Here is an 18,451-nt window from a genome sequence, read left to right as displayed (position 1 = left end):
TTTCATGAGCTACTGGAATCCTCAGAGTAATTCATATTCATTCTTATTTTCGAGACCAATCAGTTTGGTTCCCTCTCTCTCTCTCTCATTCTTAAAAAGAGAGTAATATTAACATAATTTATTTGTGGTCACTGGTATTAAATACAGCTTTTGAGATCTGAATTTAGTAAAATTATTTCATTTGTAATGGCGCCCAGTAAAAAAGTGTGTTCTGTGAATTTAGAGCAGCTGCAAAGGACTTTACTAAGGTTTTCTCAAGCTTGTGTAAGGTAAAGTGAATTTCACTTATTATTGCCATGGTATAATGTGTATTAGGGAAATTTTGCCTTAGTGAAATTATTATTGATAAATCTTTTGTGTAATTTTGTGTGTTCTTGTGTTTGTAATCTCTTGACTTTTTTGGTGATTTAACATTTATTTACTTAGCAATTTAAATATTTCTTAATAATTTAACATTGCATACTTGATTTAATTTTCATTTATTAAGATTTTCTTTTCAAATCCTGAATAATTCTTGATTGTTTAAATTTTTCTTGATTTATTTAATTTCTTAATAAATAAAACTTTTTGTGATTTAATTTTGTTTAATAATTTAACTCAAGAATTAATTAAATTTTTGTGTTGTTTTCAAGTAATAGTAATTTTTTTCAGATTGTGAATTCTAGTTATAAACTTTAAATTTAACAGTAAATTTCTGTATTTAAAATTTTTAAAAACTGTTTCATTTATTGACCACCAGTAAATAGGATTAACTGTGTGCATAAGGCAAGGTAATAAACATGTTTTGTTCCTTTAGTTTTGCTGAAGTGAATCAAGACTAGGGAAACAGTTAAAATTGTTTGATGGAGTGATGCCCTTTTATTCTAGTATATTTCTTGTTTAATATTTGATATCTCACAATTCTTTTGATAAACTTAGATTGATTTTTCATGTAATCAATGAGTCTTTTAAGGCATCACTGTTACCTTTAAAGTAGGTATCTGGCTGAAGTGAGGTATATTTTTGAAATCTGTGATTAGTTGTGTAATAACCAGGTACTTGGTATGCATCGTGACAAAAGATTTTGGTGCCCAGAGACCCAGGGACAAAACAAAATATCACTCTGGTTTATGGTTTACGCTGTGGTGTTAGGGGTATATTTTGATAGGAGAGTGACCAAATAGTTATTTTTTGCATTATATTGTGAGTTATTTCGTTGAGTAACTTATAGAAAATCGCTCTGTTCGATATTCAGAAGTTTTTAGCAGCTCCTTCCATCCAAGAGTTATCTGAATCCAACCTGACTAAGGCACAGTGGACTGCTTTAGCAGTGGCATGTGAGGGTTATGTGTCTAGTGGTATGATTAAGGCAGAAATCAGATGTATTGCAATCCAAGCATCGATGGACTCTGGTAAAATAGATGAAGAGTTAGAAGAGGCACAAGAATTGTTGAATGCAGCTGAGGCAGAATTTATAATTAAAGAAGAGCAAAAGAAAGAGAAAAGGGATGCAGAGGTAGAGCTTCGAAGCATAGAAGCAGAAGAAAATTTGATTAAGCTGAAGATACAGGCTGAAAGAGAAAGAGAAAACAGAGAGAAAATAGAAAGAAAAGAAAGAGAAAAAGAAAAAGCAACAAAGAAGAAGAAGAAAGAGCAAGAGAAGAAAGAGAAAGAGCAAGATATGGAGGGGAGATGGAGTTAATAGAAGCTCGCTCCAAATTACCTGTAATCCCGTCTAACCCTACCTAAGGTAATTCAGACCCTGTATTTGATTTGATATAGTAAGAGTGCAGAAGTTAATTCCAAAGTTTACAGAAGAAGCTCCAGATGAGTTTTTTGAAAAGTGGCTTCAGGTATGGGATGGCCAGAAGATAAATGGTCTGTCTTGCTACAGAGTGTTCTCATTGGTAAAGGAAGAAGTGCCTATTTAGCCTTATCAGCTGATCAGTGTAAAGAGTACAAGGTACTCAAACATAATGTGCTACAAGTTTACCAGATGACCCCTGAATATTATAATGAGAGATTCAAATCTTTGAGAAAGGATGACAAGATAACTTTCTTGGATTATGCCTACAAAGTAAGATGTTTCAAACGATGGTTGGAGGCTGCTAAAGTTAAATCTATGGACGAACTTGAGGAGTTAGTAGTCCTAGAACAATATCTTAGAAGAATTCCTGAACACATAAGAGCCTATTTAAGAGAGAGAGAGGTTAAGAAACTTGACAAAGCTGCTACATTGAGTGAAGATTATAATATAATTTGTAGCAAAAGGAATTATAATGTCAAATACCAGAACCAACAACACACAGGGTTTAGGTCTCATCCAAATTTCAGGAACATTACAACGGGGAATCTTCTAGTGGCAATGCCATTACAAAACCAGGCAATACCCCTCAACAATCGAATGTTAAATCCTCATTATCCAGTTTCTCAAGACAGATACAGAAGATTAATGTTGTTTGCTACAAGTGTGGAAGAGTAGGACACTACAGTCGAGATTGTTATCAGACACAGCAGCAGACCAAACCAGTTGGTCAAGTCGTTAAAGTTAACCAGGTGAAGCAAACTATGAAGAGCAGTGTGGGGAAGATTGAGACAGTTGGGAAGACTGAGACCAAAATAGCTGAGTGTTTAGCAACCAGTGGAAATGTAACCTCAAGCAGTGAGTGGCTGGGCAGCTTTGGAGGATTTTAAGTTTTATATCTATGAAGGTATGCTGACAACTCAAGAAGGGAGTGTGCAGGTATCAGTCAAGGGTTACGTGATACTGGGAGCAACCATAGTGTGGTAGTTCGTGGTGCTCACCCACAGTTGGAGAAGAATCTCACCAGAGATTCAGTTATTTTGAAGGGTATAGGAGGAGAAGAGGTAATTCCTATATGCCGCCTGCACCTGTCGTGTGAATTGGTGACAGGAAATGTTGATTTTCGCTGCAAAGGACTCACTAGCTGTTGAAGGTGTACATGTTTTACTGGGTAATGAAGCTAGTGGTGTACCATTTGTTCCTTGTCCTATAGTGACAGACAAACCATTGAGGATTAGTCCTACAGTAGATTTAGAGAAGAAAAACTCCCACCTGTTTCCAAGTTGTGTAGTTACCAGGAGTATGAAGAGAACTATGTCTGCAAGTGAAGAAATTGAGGATTTACCTGTACCAGAAGGATCAAGTGAAGGATCTTTGAGCTTAGAAGAACTGTTCCAGCAAAGTCAAGTTCCCCTAGTGCTAGTAATGAAGAGGTTACCCAAGAAGATGAGGATCTTGTTGTTCTTGAAGAGACTCAGAGTAGTCAGAGTGTCCCTGAAGATAGTAGTGAAATTACAGCAGCAGAGTTAGCAGATATTGAGAGTTCAGCCCTTGAAGTTGGTCAAGTGACTAGGAAGAAGCTAATGGAACTGCAGAAGAAGGATACAATGTTGGCTGATTTGTTTTTCAGAGCTGTTGATCAAGAAGAGATGCAACAAACTCCTACCTGTTATTATCTGAAGGAAGGATAGCTAATGAGGAAGCATCGACCTACAGATATACCAGGAAATATGAATGGGGTAAATATCATCAAATTTTGATTCTGCATCCAGTGAGGAAGCAAGTAGTAGCAGTAGCGCATGAGTCTGGACATACGGGAATCAGGAAGACTGTTGAGAAGATTATGAAGTATTTTTTCTGGCCTGGTCTTCACAAGGATGTTAGCAAATTTTGCAGAGAGTGTCACACATGCCAGATAGCTGGAAAACCCAATGAAACCATTCAGAAAGCCCTCTACAACTCATAGAAGTTAGAGTAGAACCCTTTAGCAAGGTGATTATAGATGTGGTTGGACCGCTTCCGAAAACAAAGAAAGGAAATGAATATTTGTTAACATTAAGGTTTCCAGTGACAAGGCATCCTGAGGCGATTCTTGTAAGAAGTATAAGTGGAAAGGTAATTGCTAAGAAGTTGGTGGAGTTTTTGCCCCAAGTTTGGAATACCAAAAATTGTGCAAAGTGATAGAGGAACGAACTTTATTTCCAAAATTGTTCCAGGTTCCACCAGACATTGAAAAGTATGTTAACAAAATACTGTAATGAGTCAGGAAGAGAATGGGATACTGGTTCACCCTTGATGTTATTTGAAGTTAGGAATGCTTATCAAGACAGTATGGGATGTTCACCAAATGAAATGATTTTTGGTCAAGACATGAGAGGTCCATTGAAGATTCTTGCAGAGAATTAGGAAGAAAATCAAGAGGAAATCCAAGGAGAATATTTGAAGAACTTGAGGAAAAGGTTAAGAGAAATTAGAAAATTCTCTTTAGAAAATCTGAAAATAAGTGGAGAGAAAGTGAAAAGGAGATATGATGCTAAGACTAAGCTGTAGGACAGCAAGTTCTAGTGTTCTTACCAGTAAAAAGATTTCCCCTTACCGATAAGTTTCAAGATCCTTATAGGATAATTGAGAAGTTAAGCGACCGAACTCATGTGATTGAAACACCAGAAAGAAGGAAACAACAGAGGAAGATTCATGTGAATCTTTTGAAACCTTACTTCTCAGAGACTAGAACTGAAACAGTGTCAATAACACAGACAACTTCATCTACAGAGGACGATGATGGCTACGAATTGGGAGCTAAAAGCAAGATGAACAATTCTTCCATACTGGAAAATTTGGAGGATAAACTAAAACATCTGAGTGTAGAGCAAAGTAGTGAATTAAGTGAAGTGATTCAGTTTCCCTGAAATTTTTGCAGATGTACCTAGGCGTACCGATCTGACAAAGCATGAGATCAAGATCAGAGAAGATGAAAACAGAGAGCATATCGTTTATCACCTTTTCACAGAGATGTTTTGAAGAAAGAAGTTGAATATTTGTTGCAGCATGGATTAACAAAATCCAGTTCAAGTCATTACAGTTCTCCTTGTGTGATAGTGAAGAAACCAGATGGCTCATTGAGGATGAGTACTCATTATAGGAAACTGAATTCCATCAGTGTGGCTGACAATTATCCCTTGACTCTTATTGATCAATTACTTGATAATATTGGGCAATTCAGATTTGTTTCCAAGATAGACTTGTTGAAAGGATATTATCAAATTCCCTTAGATGAAGATGCTAAGTTGCTGTCAGCTTTCATTACTCTTTTTCTTCTTCGATATATATTTATCCACTATTTTCTCTAATATTTTATATAATATATCGGTATTTATCTGTATATTATCACTTATGAATATGTTTTCCCAGTCTTTGTTTAATTCTTCATTTATTTCTGACCAGTTTATATTCTTATTGTAGAAATTGTATTTTCCATATCCTTCCCACTTTTTCGACTCTTGCTTATCTCTGTTTTCACTTGCTTTGGAATGGACTGTTAATTCTAAGACATTGTGTTCTGAAATACTCGTATTATATACTGTTATATCTTTAACATAATTCACCTCGTTCACAAATACTAGGTCTAAAATATTATCCTTTCTTGTTGGCAGGTGATTTATTTGCTGGATGTTATGTTCTAGTAGCATATCTAATAGTTTTCCAAATTGCCTCATATCTTCTGCGCTACTATTACTCTCTTTTTTATATGTATAAATACAACCACAATCTCCTATTCGTTCTTTTCCAATCTACGAAAGGAAAGTTAAAGTCTCCGGATATGAGTATATTCCATTCTTTGTGATTTCTACATATATCATCTAATTTGTCTATTATTATATCAAACTCTTTAGTATTAGGGGGTCTATATGTTACGATGTTCACTAATTTTTCATATTCAAATTCTACCGCTATTAATTCACATTCTGTGTTACTATAGTTCTCACAGATTTTTCGTTGATTTACGTCTCTCCCATATATCGCGGTTCCCCCTTGATTCCTATTTTTTCTATTTGATCTATAAGTTTGGAAACCCTTTATCTGATCATCATTATCAGTCTCTTGGGAGTACTACGTTTCACTTTTATTCATTATATATATTTTTTCAGTTTGAGTTAGTTCTTCCAAGAACTCTATTTTTCTTTTTCAGTTACTCAAAACTAAACCCTGTGCATTCATCACTGTGATGGTTTGCGTGTTATCCCCATTATCTAATATGGGTAATAATAAGGATTTTCCCATGTCTCTTTCCTGTTCTGATATCTTGTTCTTTTCTTCATTTCCATAACTTCGGACATTAAAAATCCAACTTTTCCAAAAATATATATATATATATATATATATATATATATATATATATATATATATATATATATATATATATATATATATATATATATATATATATGTTACAACTGTTGGAAACAGATAAGAATATTCCAGGTAGAGAGAGCATACCGATTGGTCTATCTTCAGGAGGCGGTGGAAAAGTTCAGCCCTTTTTCCTCTCTTTTAACAGAGAGCTTTCCACTCTCTCTCTCTCTCTCTCTCTTACTCACAAAGAGAGATGGATTTCTCTCTCTCTCATTCCACATTAAAGAAATGAAATGGGTCGTGTGAAAACTCAATCTTTCCTACCAAAAATAGATTTATTATTTAAAGCAACCCAACAAGCAATGAATAAACAAAGCAAAGATTAAAATGCATCATAAATGAAATTTTGAAAACATCTAACTCAAGATTTAGTCTCAGTCAACTAAAAATCTGATTATGGCCAATAGATGCAAACAAAAATTCTCACATATTCCATTATAGACTTTGTAAAGTCTGGTTTAGTCTCCCACATAAAATACTAGACATTATTGCAAAGGTTTGCGACTGTCTTTCTCTATGATCACACCAAAGATAACATCATGTTTTGCCCACAAAGTCAACCACAATCAACCATGACATCTGTCGAAAAAATGAACACAGATAATACTCCCAAAATATATAAGTGCAAAAACATAATAATGAAAAGTCTAAAATGCATGAGTAAATAGCATACTGGTAAAATATATAACACAATAAAATAGAATATTGAAATAGTAAAATGCTACATCCACTTCCCACACAAAATCAAAAATGTCGTTTAAAAACATAAGTTCAAATGTCTTGAAATATGGTAAAAGACCTGTAATTACTAGAAAAACTATTAATCCTTATTTGCCAATTCATTCACTTGCCACACGTAAGATTTTTCTTTGTCTGCTAATGAACGACCGAACTAATTTTTGGGCAGAATTAGAAACAAAATCTGGATTCTATAAATACAAACTTGGGAGGGTGTTAGTTAATCGCGTGTTCATCACATTAACTGCTGAGATGCTTGTTTACAAATTTTGCAACTGGTTAAGTGATACCGCATACCAAAAATTCTTCATTTCTGTACCTTATGAAGTATATAAGCAGCTTTGTTGTATATAGAAAGCCAATACAGCAAGGCAGCATCTATAACAGAACAGATCTGTATATATATATATATATATATATATATATATCTTGTTTTCCAGCTGCATCATATCTTCTTGATAAGGTAAGAGAAGAAATAAACGAGAGAAGAGAGAGATCACGAGTATGAATGCACCAGAATTTCAATTAAATTCTTCCCTTTTTCAGAAGGTAAGTACTTCATCATTGTTTCTTATTTTATTATATTCGATGTATTTCTCCCGTTCTTAGCCTGCTACTTATATTATATCCGTTAACCCATATAGGTTTACACTCCTATTTTGCCTGTACTGTAATTACACTATTAATCCACTTGTACACATTCACTTGCGTATTTTTTTTTCTTCTTTTTCCCGGTCGAAATACAAACTTGGGCAGGTGTTAATGTCATTTGTTTCAAATTTTCGGTTGGTATGAATATTAAGCGGCTTTGTCTTCACAGCAAGGCTCATTCGAACAGAACAGATGTCGTTGGCAACTGCCTATCTTGTTTTTCAAGTTCGTTCTTGATAAGGTAAGGAAGAAATAATGCAGATGCAGCCAATATATTCTTTTAGTGTTTCTTTTTATTCGTTCGATGTATTTCTCCCGTTTTAGCCTGACGTTACGTTAACCTAAAACTATATTCCACCTTGCATAAATTTTCAAGTCCAAATCTTTGCAATAATGTCATTTGTTTCGTCTGGTATCAATATTACCGTTGCCATTCCTGATGGGTGAACTCAAGTTTCGTTCCTATCTTATTTGTCAATGATTTAGTGTTTTTTTACTGAAAACTATAACCAGCAAACTGATCTTTGAATCATTTCACCATCCTGTTGCAACTTTGTCAATTTTTATAAATGTTTGTTGAAATAATTATTGTTGAGCGAAATTCTTAATTTTCTGCAAATCAATTTTTGCACGTTTGGAAAAACAATATATTGAAGAAGTCTAACATTTAGGGTATACTGAATGCCATTTCCTGCGCTTTTGGAAAGGTTGAAAATTTTATCATATGCACAAACTAAGGGGAAAGATTGAAATTTGCAGTGCCATCCATTAATTTATCTGAGAATCTACCATACAAACATCTATTGTGAAATGGGTATGCAATCATTATTCGATTCATTTTGAGAGTTGTAATTATAGACCAGCTAAAAGACAAATTCATCTACATTCTTCACAATATTTTTATAACCAAAAATAGACTTAATTCTATTCTGTGCTCAACTTGAAATATTATGAAAAAAATTTGTAATGATGTGTATAGATGCATTTTTTTTTTAAATTGCAGATGGGTTACTGGGATGATCCTTCACTGATGGCAGGTAGTGTCCTGCCATCCACGAACCCTTACGGGAACTACACCGTAGTCGACACGGTGCCCCGACATCTCCTTCATTTAGTTGACAACCACTGGTACCAGTTTCCTCCTATGAACCCTCTCTGGTATAACCTAATTGCTGTTTGGATGGTTATTATGGGCCTCCTCGCTGTTGGCGGAAACTTCGTCGTTATCTGGGTCTTCATGAACACCAAGTCTCTCAGGACTCCCGCTAACATGTTTGTTGTGAATTTGGCTTTCTCTGACTTTGGTATGATGTTAACCATGTGCCCACCAATTTTAGTTAACTGCTATTACCAGACATGGGCTTTCAGTGACATGGCTTGCCAGATTTATGGTATGCTGGGGTCAAGCTTTGGAACTATATCTATTTGGACAATGATCTTCATTACTTTGGATCGTTACAATGTCATTGTTAAGGGTCTCTCTGCAGCACCTTTGACCGCCAATGGCGCTTTGCTGAGGATTGCCTTTGTATGGGGACAAACATTCTTCTGGGGTGTTCTTCCTCTGTTTGGCTTCTGTAGATACGTTCCTGAGGGTAACATGACAGCCTGCGGCACTGATTATCTCTCTGAAGAGTTCTGGAGTCAGTTATACCTGTACTTTTATGCATTTGATTGCTATATCTTCCCTCTCTTGTTAATCATCTATTGCTATGCATTCATCATGAAAGCTGTCGCCACTCACGAGAAACAGATGCGTGAACAGGCCAAGAAGATGGGAGTGAAGTCCCTGAGAAATGACCCAGAGAGCAAGAAGACTTCAAACGAGTGCCGTCTCGCAAAGGTCGCCCTTACAACTGTGTCCCTATGGTTTATTGCATGGACTCCCTACTTCGTCATCAATATGGCAGGTCTCTTTACAAGCCTATGGTCACTCCTCTGTTTTCAATCTGGGGTTCTGTCTTCGCCAAGGCCAATGCTGTGTACAACCCTATTGTTTATGCTATCAGCCATCCTAAATACAGAGCTGCTATGGAAAACAAGTTACCTTGCCTGTCATGTGCTACTGAGAGGGACGAAGTTGCCAGTTCTACCGGTGATGCGGCAACGGTTGCATCAGCCGACGAAAAGGCTTGAGTATTTTGAGCGTCCTGTCATATATGGTACGATCAGGAGAACTTTCCACCCATTCAAGACCAAAACGATGGCAACGACAGAATTCAATTGTGTTTTTTTTTTTTTTTATATTGTATTCCTGAATAAATCCTTTGCTCTTCCAAAAATATTAGATGGTTTCCACTTTTTGCTATCTTGCTCGGACTGTGAAGTATAAGAGTGTAAGAAAGGGGAAAGGCAAATTGACAATAAATTCTGCAAGAATGATAATGTAGTAGAAGAATAATGTAGTTCCTAATGAAGCTTTCCATGATCATTCTTACTTTACTTCACCTGTAAACTCTTATCATAACTTTCAGCTACTTTCATGGAAATTATAATTTTGACAAAAAGGAGTTATCTATAATATTCCACAGTTTTCTGAAAAGAAAATAAACTCAGCCAGAAGTGGGTAATGCGGAACCCTGAATAATTCTGCTTTTAGTACCATATGGAATAATTTTCCAGTAGTTAAAGTCCCTGTTGTCTTTATTCATAAAGATTCATAATTTATAATAACTGATTTTAAGAAGGGATTATACATTTAATAATACAATATTATTAGAATAACAGCCTAACTGTACTATGCTATGAAATATTTTGAAGGATATTACAGACCTCGAACTGAAAATAAGGACTGTTAAAGCCTTTATACTACTTTTTAATAATAACTGTTATGTTTGTTGCAGTATATGCATACCTGCACCTTTATGGAAAAAACTATTACTTTTTAATAACTACATATCTTTTAAGAAATATATTCGGTCGATCTTGTTCTTTAATTACAAAAAAATAAGTGTGTAATATATATATATTATATATTTCCAATTCAATTATCAATATATATATTATATATATTATATATAATATATATTTATATTATATATATAAAATATATATATATATATATATATATATATATATATATATATATATATATATAATCATGAACTACACACACACTTAATATCAAATTCAAGCTACACTCAAGAGGTAGCGTGAATTTGATATTTATATACATTGTTTTATAATTATATATAAATCACGGTGTAATAAAAAAATTTCATATATATATATATATATATATATATATATATATATATATATATATATATATATATATATATATATATATATATATATATATATATATATAATTGGGATGAACACAGGGAAACATGTTTCATAAAAATGATTTTGTGAATCACCACGTGGCTAAACCCCAGTGTATCAAGTGAGAGTCCATAGCATTTGCATTTTCGAACACAAAGGTCATAATAGGAGTTGGAATTTAAGTACTACAAACCTGAGGTTTTTACCAGGCAGGACTAATGCCTAACATACCAACGAATTTTACACAACTCCCCCCCGACCCATCAGCGCTCGAATTGCTAACATTTCTTTCGACTTATCCCTTTCACTGTGAGATATGATGGAAATGAACACATGGAAACGTGTTTCAGAGAAATAAATTTCTGACTCACCACGGGATCGAACTCCTGTCTTTTAAATCGCATGTCCAGTCATTAGCAATTAGGATGCAAAGGCCACAAAGGGAATTGGAACCTAAGTACTACCTATTATAAGGGTTTTATCATGCAGGCAACTAAGGCCTAACGTAGCAGCGAATTTTACCCAACTACCCACCCATCAACGCTCGAATTGCTAACATTTCATTTCACTTAACCCTTTCACTGTGAGATATAATGAAAATGAACACTTGGAAATGTGTTTCACAGAAATAAATTTCTGACTCAACACGGGACCGAACCTGGTCTTTTGAGCCCCCTTGACTTGGGACCACTTTGACGTGGTGAGGGGGGCTCTCGAACCCCAGGAATCTGTTTTGGGGTTTGAGTCCAAGAGTCTCATATGATTATTATATATTTCTTTGGATTAATTTTTGTGGAATTTTCTACTTTTGCTAAAATTTATTGGACTTGATAAATGGGAAAAGATATCATAGCTGGGATTGGGTTTATGTCTGAAGCTAAAATATTGGGAACTGTGGTAGGACCATCAACTACCTGATAATGTTTGGACCTGGGAGACATCAGATTGATAGCTCAAGGGTGGGACTATTCTTTAGGGATGGACCACGGACTCCAGCGGCTTCTGGTTCTGGGAATTAGACTTGGCATTCTATCCGGTTTGCCCAAACTATGATTGGGGTGGGGATGACTGTGTTCTTGTAATACTCACAGTCCTAGCAAGCAGATTTGGCTTACATTTGGGCCACTCTAATCATGTTGTGCCATCCTCTGAGGGATAGGGTAGGGACGTGGACATTTGGGAGTCGGCAATCACTTGTGCCATTGGCGGAAGAATAAATTCCATGGAAAACTGATGATATCTTTTTAAGGTTTTCAGGTTAAATTTAATTATCCCTCTCAAATCTTTATGAAAAGTAAAAATAAAGATTCGACTACCCTGGTCCTTTGATGGTAACGACTCGGCACAGCTGACGATCGCTGGAACCTTCTCTGACAAACTTTTTAGAAAAATCTAAAAAAACCCTAGTGTAATTATACCAGAACCCTCTGCTCCAGTACAGAGTAATTTAAAAAAAAAAAGTAGATATCATCTATCATCTTGACTCAATTCGACTCCCTCTTTGGGAGCGGAAGTCGGTCAAGGTTTCTAACCTTAGAAACAGAATGGAAAATTCAATGATGGAAATGTCGTTTAGACAGATTAGAGAAAAACTAGGAGCAGTGATGATGAAACACCTTGCGTAGAGAGGTTATGACTCTAATTAAAGAAAATATTCAGTGAGTCAAGCACGCTAGAGGGAATTATAATGTGTGCCGTTCTAACCCTGCCCAAGAGCCCCCTTCTTGACGAAGAAAGATTATTCTGAACTGTGAATCATTTTTTGATTGTTGTCTTTCATGAATAAGATTAAAATAATGGTGTATCTCAGTGAATACTAAATAAAGCGTAATAACTTTATATTTCCTTAATAACATATTTTGTTTACTTTGCATCATATGGACAAACGTACAGTAGTAAACTATTTTATTTTAATGAAAGGAAAAACTGTTTTAACCAAAGGAAATATGTTAGTAATGGATTGAAAAAATAAATAACTCAGCCAATTCTAATGAATTTAAAGATCATGAATATGTGGTAGAAGTCTGAGGAAAATTGTAAAAATTTCTTTACGTAACAAAAGAATTCTGCCTTTATTTTTTTACTGTTTTTGGAGATAGAACTCTGGCATTCTGTCCGGTTTTCCCAATAATATGATTAGGATGGGGCTGATTGTACTCTTGTAATACTCTCAGCCCCAGCAAGTAGGTTTGGCTTACGCTTGAATCACCCTTCTTGTGTTGTGGCATCATCCGTGGGACAGGGTACAGGGTGGGCAGTTGAGATTCGGCTCTTCCTAGTGCCATTGGTAGAAGAATAAACTCCTTGAAGAGCTGATGATATCTTTTTAGGATTTTCAGGTCTATTTATTTATTTTTTCCCCTCGCTTTGTTCTTAATATGATTAGTAATGAAGAATCAATTACCAATGAAACCTTTGATCCCCTCATGGCAATTCCTTGTCGAGGTCGGGGGCTTGAGGACCTGTTGCTAGCACTGAATATACAATGGTGCCTACTGCCTCTGCTGTGGGTTTAACTAAATGTTGGGAACTGTATCACTTTCTCTTTTCTTTTTGTAAATTTTCCTGTTCCCTTCTTCTTTCCTTGATGACCTGGGAATGGCATTAATTATGAGACACCCAGGTTTAGGGTAGGTAATATATAGTTGATCTCCACCACACTATCTTAATTGACCCACCTGACCCTATCTTTCTTTATTGCCTACCTAAATCTACACTTCTAAGTTTTTCTCTTGCTTTTCAGAGAGGTTCTGGTAGCTTGGTGCTTCTTTGGCATTGTATTTGAAACTAGATGAGTGGTGGGATATAGCGCAAGGTATATATATATATATATATATATATATATATATATATATATATATATATATATATATATATATGCATAATCATATCTGTAAATATATATAATATACATATCAACACATAATGCATTATCTATGGTCTGAATTTTGTGGAGGAGGCCCTCCTCCCTAACAAAGATACATAACTGCTCTATATTAGAATCTTCCCTAGAGTCGTAGCAAGGATAAAATGTCATGTTCCCAGGAGAAGAACCTGTCTTAGATGCCCAAGACTGGGACACTCAACCAGCTAAAGCCTCACAGTAAAGGTCGCAATACAGCCCTTACAAAATGGAGGGTTTTCACCCGACATTAAAAACCCATGAGTGAGCCTTGTATGTCCTACTCTTAGCCTGCACATCATTTCTAGTCTCCATGGCATATAAGACGACCAAAGAGATGTTGGTGACGTAATACTGCGCATGTTTTGGTTTGTTTTAATATTTCCCCAAAGGTACTACCAAAAGTTTTTAATTTTCTGACATACAAGGTACCTTCTAGGTTCTGAAAAGGTGACTGCTGACTTAGCAAGTTGATCAACTTGCTCGTTCCCAAGAACCCCAACACGGGAAGACACCCACCAGAAATTTGCTTCTTTACCTCCTCTTTTCACTAACAACAGCCATTCCAATATCTCTGAAATCAGTTGATGCAAAGAGTTAACAGATTCTCAAGACTGAAAAACACTTCTCTATTCACAACATATTGCAAAACTATTTCTATTCTGAGTTAAAGCTTCCTTGAAGGCCTTTAAAACAGCACGCAGTTCCGTTGTAAAAATAGATGCAAAAGATGATAATCTCCTGCTTCTTTCTACATAAGGAAAGACCACTCCAAAGTCGTTGCAAGCATCTGACTGAGACATCTCTGAAACCTGCAACAGAGTTATCATGTTTGGAGGAATGATCTAAAAATATTGTTTGCATTGCTTCATTTGGACAGTTCTTCTTTTGTTGAATTAAAATATATATATTTGATCTTTGGAAGATCTTACGGGGGCTAAGCGAATATCTAGCTGGTGAAATTTCCATCCTTGGAGTGCTTGATTGACTGATGATACACTTTACTCCAAAAGTATGGTTGGGGTTGCTTGGGGTGATTTTCATAATATTGCCAATGCCTTTCATTTCTGATACAAATGCCGGTTAAGGACTTAGGGAGCCTCTGAAACCTGTACCAGCTCCAAACCGACACAAGTTGGTAATGTAGATCCAACGGCATCTCAACAGCATCCACAAGCATGCTCTCTATGGGTGTGGCCTAAATGCTCCTGTAGATAATCTTATTCCTGCACGATGAACTGAATTTAGCATTTTAAGGCTATTAGGCTTTGCTGAGGAGTAGACTTTTCAGCCATAAGTTAATTTTGACAGGAATAAAGCTTTACATAGTCTCAACATCTGAGATCGGTCAGCACCCTACAAAGTGTGGGAGAGAACTTTTAGCACAGTCATTGCTTTCAAGCATTTTATCTAAATATATTTCAGATGTAGGATCCAAGTCAGCTTGCTATCAAAAACCAAACTGAGGAACCTTGTTTCTGCAACACATGGAGTTCTCTGCCCATGTATGAACAGGTTTGGATCAGGATGGACTCCTCTTATAGGGCAAAAGTGCATTTTTACCATATTAATAACTGAAAACCTGAAACGATTCATCTCAGCCCACTTTACTATATCATCAATGCATATTTGAAGGTGGCATTCAGCCACTGCCATCCTAGTTGCTGCAAAAAATATCAAAAGGTCATTAACAAATAGTGTAAGGTTACACTTAGAACACTACCTCGTGGCACTCCTTCTTGATTTGATACATCTGACATTGTTGCTCCAACTTGAACCTTAAATAGCCTATTTTTTTAAGAAGCCTTAGTAAAAAGAGGAAAATTACCTCCCGGGTTTCATTTATAATGAACCCTCAGAATGCCATACCTCCATGTTGTGTCATAGGCCTTCTCAAGGTCAAAGAAAACAGTGATGTGATCCTGTTTGTTAGCAAAAGCTTCATATATTGAAGAACCAATTCAACCCAGCACATCAGTTGTGGAGTGCATACTTCTGAAACGACACTGAACTGGCAACAAATATTTACCACGCTCCAAATACCAAATCAAATGTGTCTTCACCAATTTTTCCATGGTCTTACAGACATGTCAGTGCAATACAACAATAATTCCTTGTGTTGAAAGGGTCTTTCCAGGTTTCACAAACAGCAGTAACTTTAACACCAGGGAAGATATGTTCTTGAAAAATTTTGTTAATAAGGCTTCATATGAAGAATCTGGTATTTTCTGGCGTATGCCTAAGCACTGAATATGCTATGTCATCCAGGTCCAGTAGCTGACTTACTATACTTATTAAAGGCTGATTAAAATTCCTTCATAGTACAAGGTACATTTTATTGTTCATTCCTTGATGTTATAATATCAATTTCTACCTGGTCCATTAGCCTTTTTTGAGCAGAATAGGGTCTATCATCATTTTTCATTGTAACATTACCAAAATGATTAGTAAACTCATTTGTGACTAACAAGGGATCTACTGCTTCACAACCATTGATCTTGATAACTGGAGGTTGACAAGGAGTAAATTTGCCTGCTATTTTTAAAACTTTTCCAAACTACAGTCAAAGGTGTTTTTGAATATAATGATTATATGAAAATTGTCCTAGATTACGTTTGTGGCTTTTTCATTTCCACGCCAAAATGAGTTCTTTTCATCAAGAGCATCATCATTTGCTCAACATTTGAAATAATACCCCAACAGTTCCAATGTAAGGTTGACATTTTTGTTTAAGTTTTTTTCAAGTAATTTTCCTTGTTAGATTTGTTTCTTTGGGATGTTGAATTCGTGAATGGTCTATCGATCTGTGGCTTTCCATTATTGCCTTTATTATTTTCATTTTTGATATTAATTTCAGGATGAGGACAGATCTCTAGTTCCTGTGTTTTTGTTACTCAAAATGCTGGACTCCTCTGGTATCACTGAAGCGCCAGTACAGTTCCCATTAGGTTCAGGATTACCATTATTTCAATTTGGGTGTAGGGGGATGGAGGAGGGGAGGATGATAGGATTCTTCCTCTCTTCTGTACTTTATTTTTCTCGAATTTCTTTTCTTGGAACAGAGAATCTATCTGTGATGCTTCATCTATTGTGGGAGATGGAAAAGATAAAGGTAGATTTTCTTCACCACCTGGTGATATATTTACCTTAGGAGGTGACTGCCTCCTGAGAAGTGTGCTCTTGTCTTGCCAGGCTAAGGACCTGACCCAGAAGTCTGGGACTCTACCACAGAATATGGAGCAACTGCTACATAGGAAGATGCTCCTGTACTGACTGGATCCCTTGTGGAGTTCAAGCATAGCACTGAGCTTGTCCCATTTGTCTTTTTGCATGACTTATGCTAATGTGCTCAGCATTTGCTTTATTTATTACTGCTTATTTAAGTTTAAATTCTTCACAATTTTTTGTCATTGGATTTGTGGTCCAAGTGACCAATAACACATTTTGGAGCTAGGGAGCATACACCATATTCAGGGGCTGAGCAATTAATGCAAATTCGAGAGTTTTTACATACTCTCTATGAGTGGCCAAAACTGAAACTGTTAAAACACTGAGCAGGTTTTGGGTGGAAGGGTCTTATTCTCACTCTTTAATTTTCAAATGTAACATAGGATAGCACACTTGTGTCCTCGAAGGTCACAATGATCATGTTTGCACTAGATATCTTACCTTCCATACTGACTGTGGGCTTATTTCTAGGATTTCATCTGTGAATTCGCACAGGTCTTTGTCAAAGATTACCTCTCTCCCATAGCTGAAGTTCACGTGGGCTCTGATCTCTTTCAGCATTTCACTTTCACTAACTTGCATTAAAGTCAACATTGGAGCCTGGGTCTTTGATTTTTCATGAAACAGAATTTTACCTTTACCAAATCGAGATATCTCACCCCTCTTTATGCTACCTACCTTCTTCTGGAGGTATCTACTGAATTTATAATAGTTATAATTTTCCTCCTTTGCTGTTGCTACAAGCCACATGGGAGGTTTGGGTGTCCTTGCTGGAATGTTCTTCTGTTGGTTTTGTGTTCATCTACAGCCCATTCAGACGGCACATAGACATCCATATTTCTAGGAGTTTTGTCAGTCAAACTTCCTCTTATGGCAGATTAGCATATTTCTAGTGTCTCAATATTGCAGCTAAGTAGTGGAGATTGTTTCATAGTCACATTCAGTTGGTAAATCATCAATATTTTATACTCTCAAATCTTTAACATTCACCGATTTGATATAACTATGTTTTCTTGATTTATTCTTAGAGAGGTCATTTGCATAATCTTTTATAGAGCCAAGTGTAAAGGGTTGGCTGTGGCTATCAGGTGGAGGATCAATTATGGATCAGGAGGAACAGGGGGAATAGGAAAAGGGGGTACAGCACTATTCAGCGCCGCAGTTTCAGCGCCGATGATTCAGCGCCGCCGTTTCAGCACCAGAAAGTTCAGCGCTAAATATTTCGGCGCCAGACGTTTTCAGCGCCGGAAAGAGACTGTCTCATATATCTAGACACTGAAATATAATCTTGTTTCTTTTAAATAATTTGATTAGTTTTAAAACCTTTATGAAACATGTAGGAAAAGAATAAAGCCGAAAAAATCATTTGTTTATATTTTAGAAAAAATTATATATAAGAAACAACTCATGTAATTCATTAAATTGTGTCCTATTGAACGAAGGTACTCTATTTCATTTTTTGTGCCATA

The 18,451-nt window shown here is 35.9% G+C and overlaps 1 pseudogene; it reads left to right on the top strand.

Moving 5' to 3' along the window:
• Positions 1 to 7,364: 7,364 nt before the first annotated feature.
• Positions 7,365 to 9,869, top strand: LOC136827908 (rhodopsin-like; annotated as a pseudogene).
• Positions 9,870 to 18,451: the final 8,582 nt, after the last annotated feature.

This window comes from Macrobrachium rosenbergii, chromosome 42 (assembly GCF_040412425.1).
Source record: "Macrobrachium rosenbergii isolate ZJJX-2024 chromosome 42, ASM4041242v1, whole genome shotgun sequence".
Classification (NCBI taxonomy): Eukaryota; Metazoa; Arthropoda; class Malacostraca; order Decapoda; family Palaemonidae; genus Macrobrachium; species Macrobrachium rosenbergii.
This window is presented reverse-complemented; position numbering and strand designations above follow the sequence as displayed.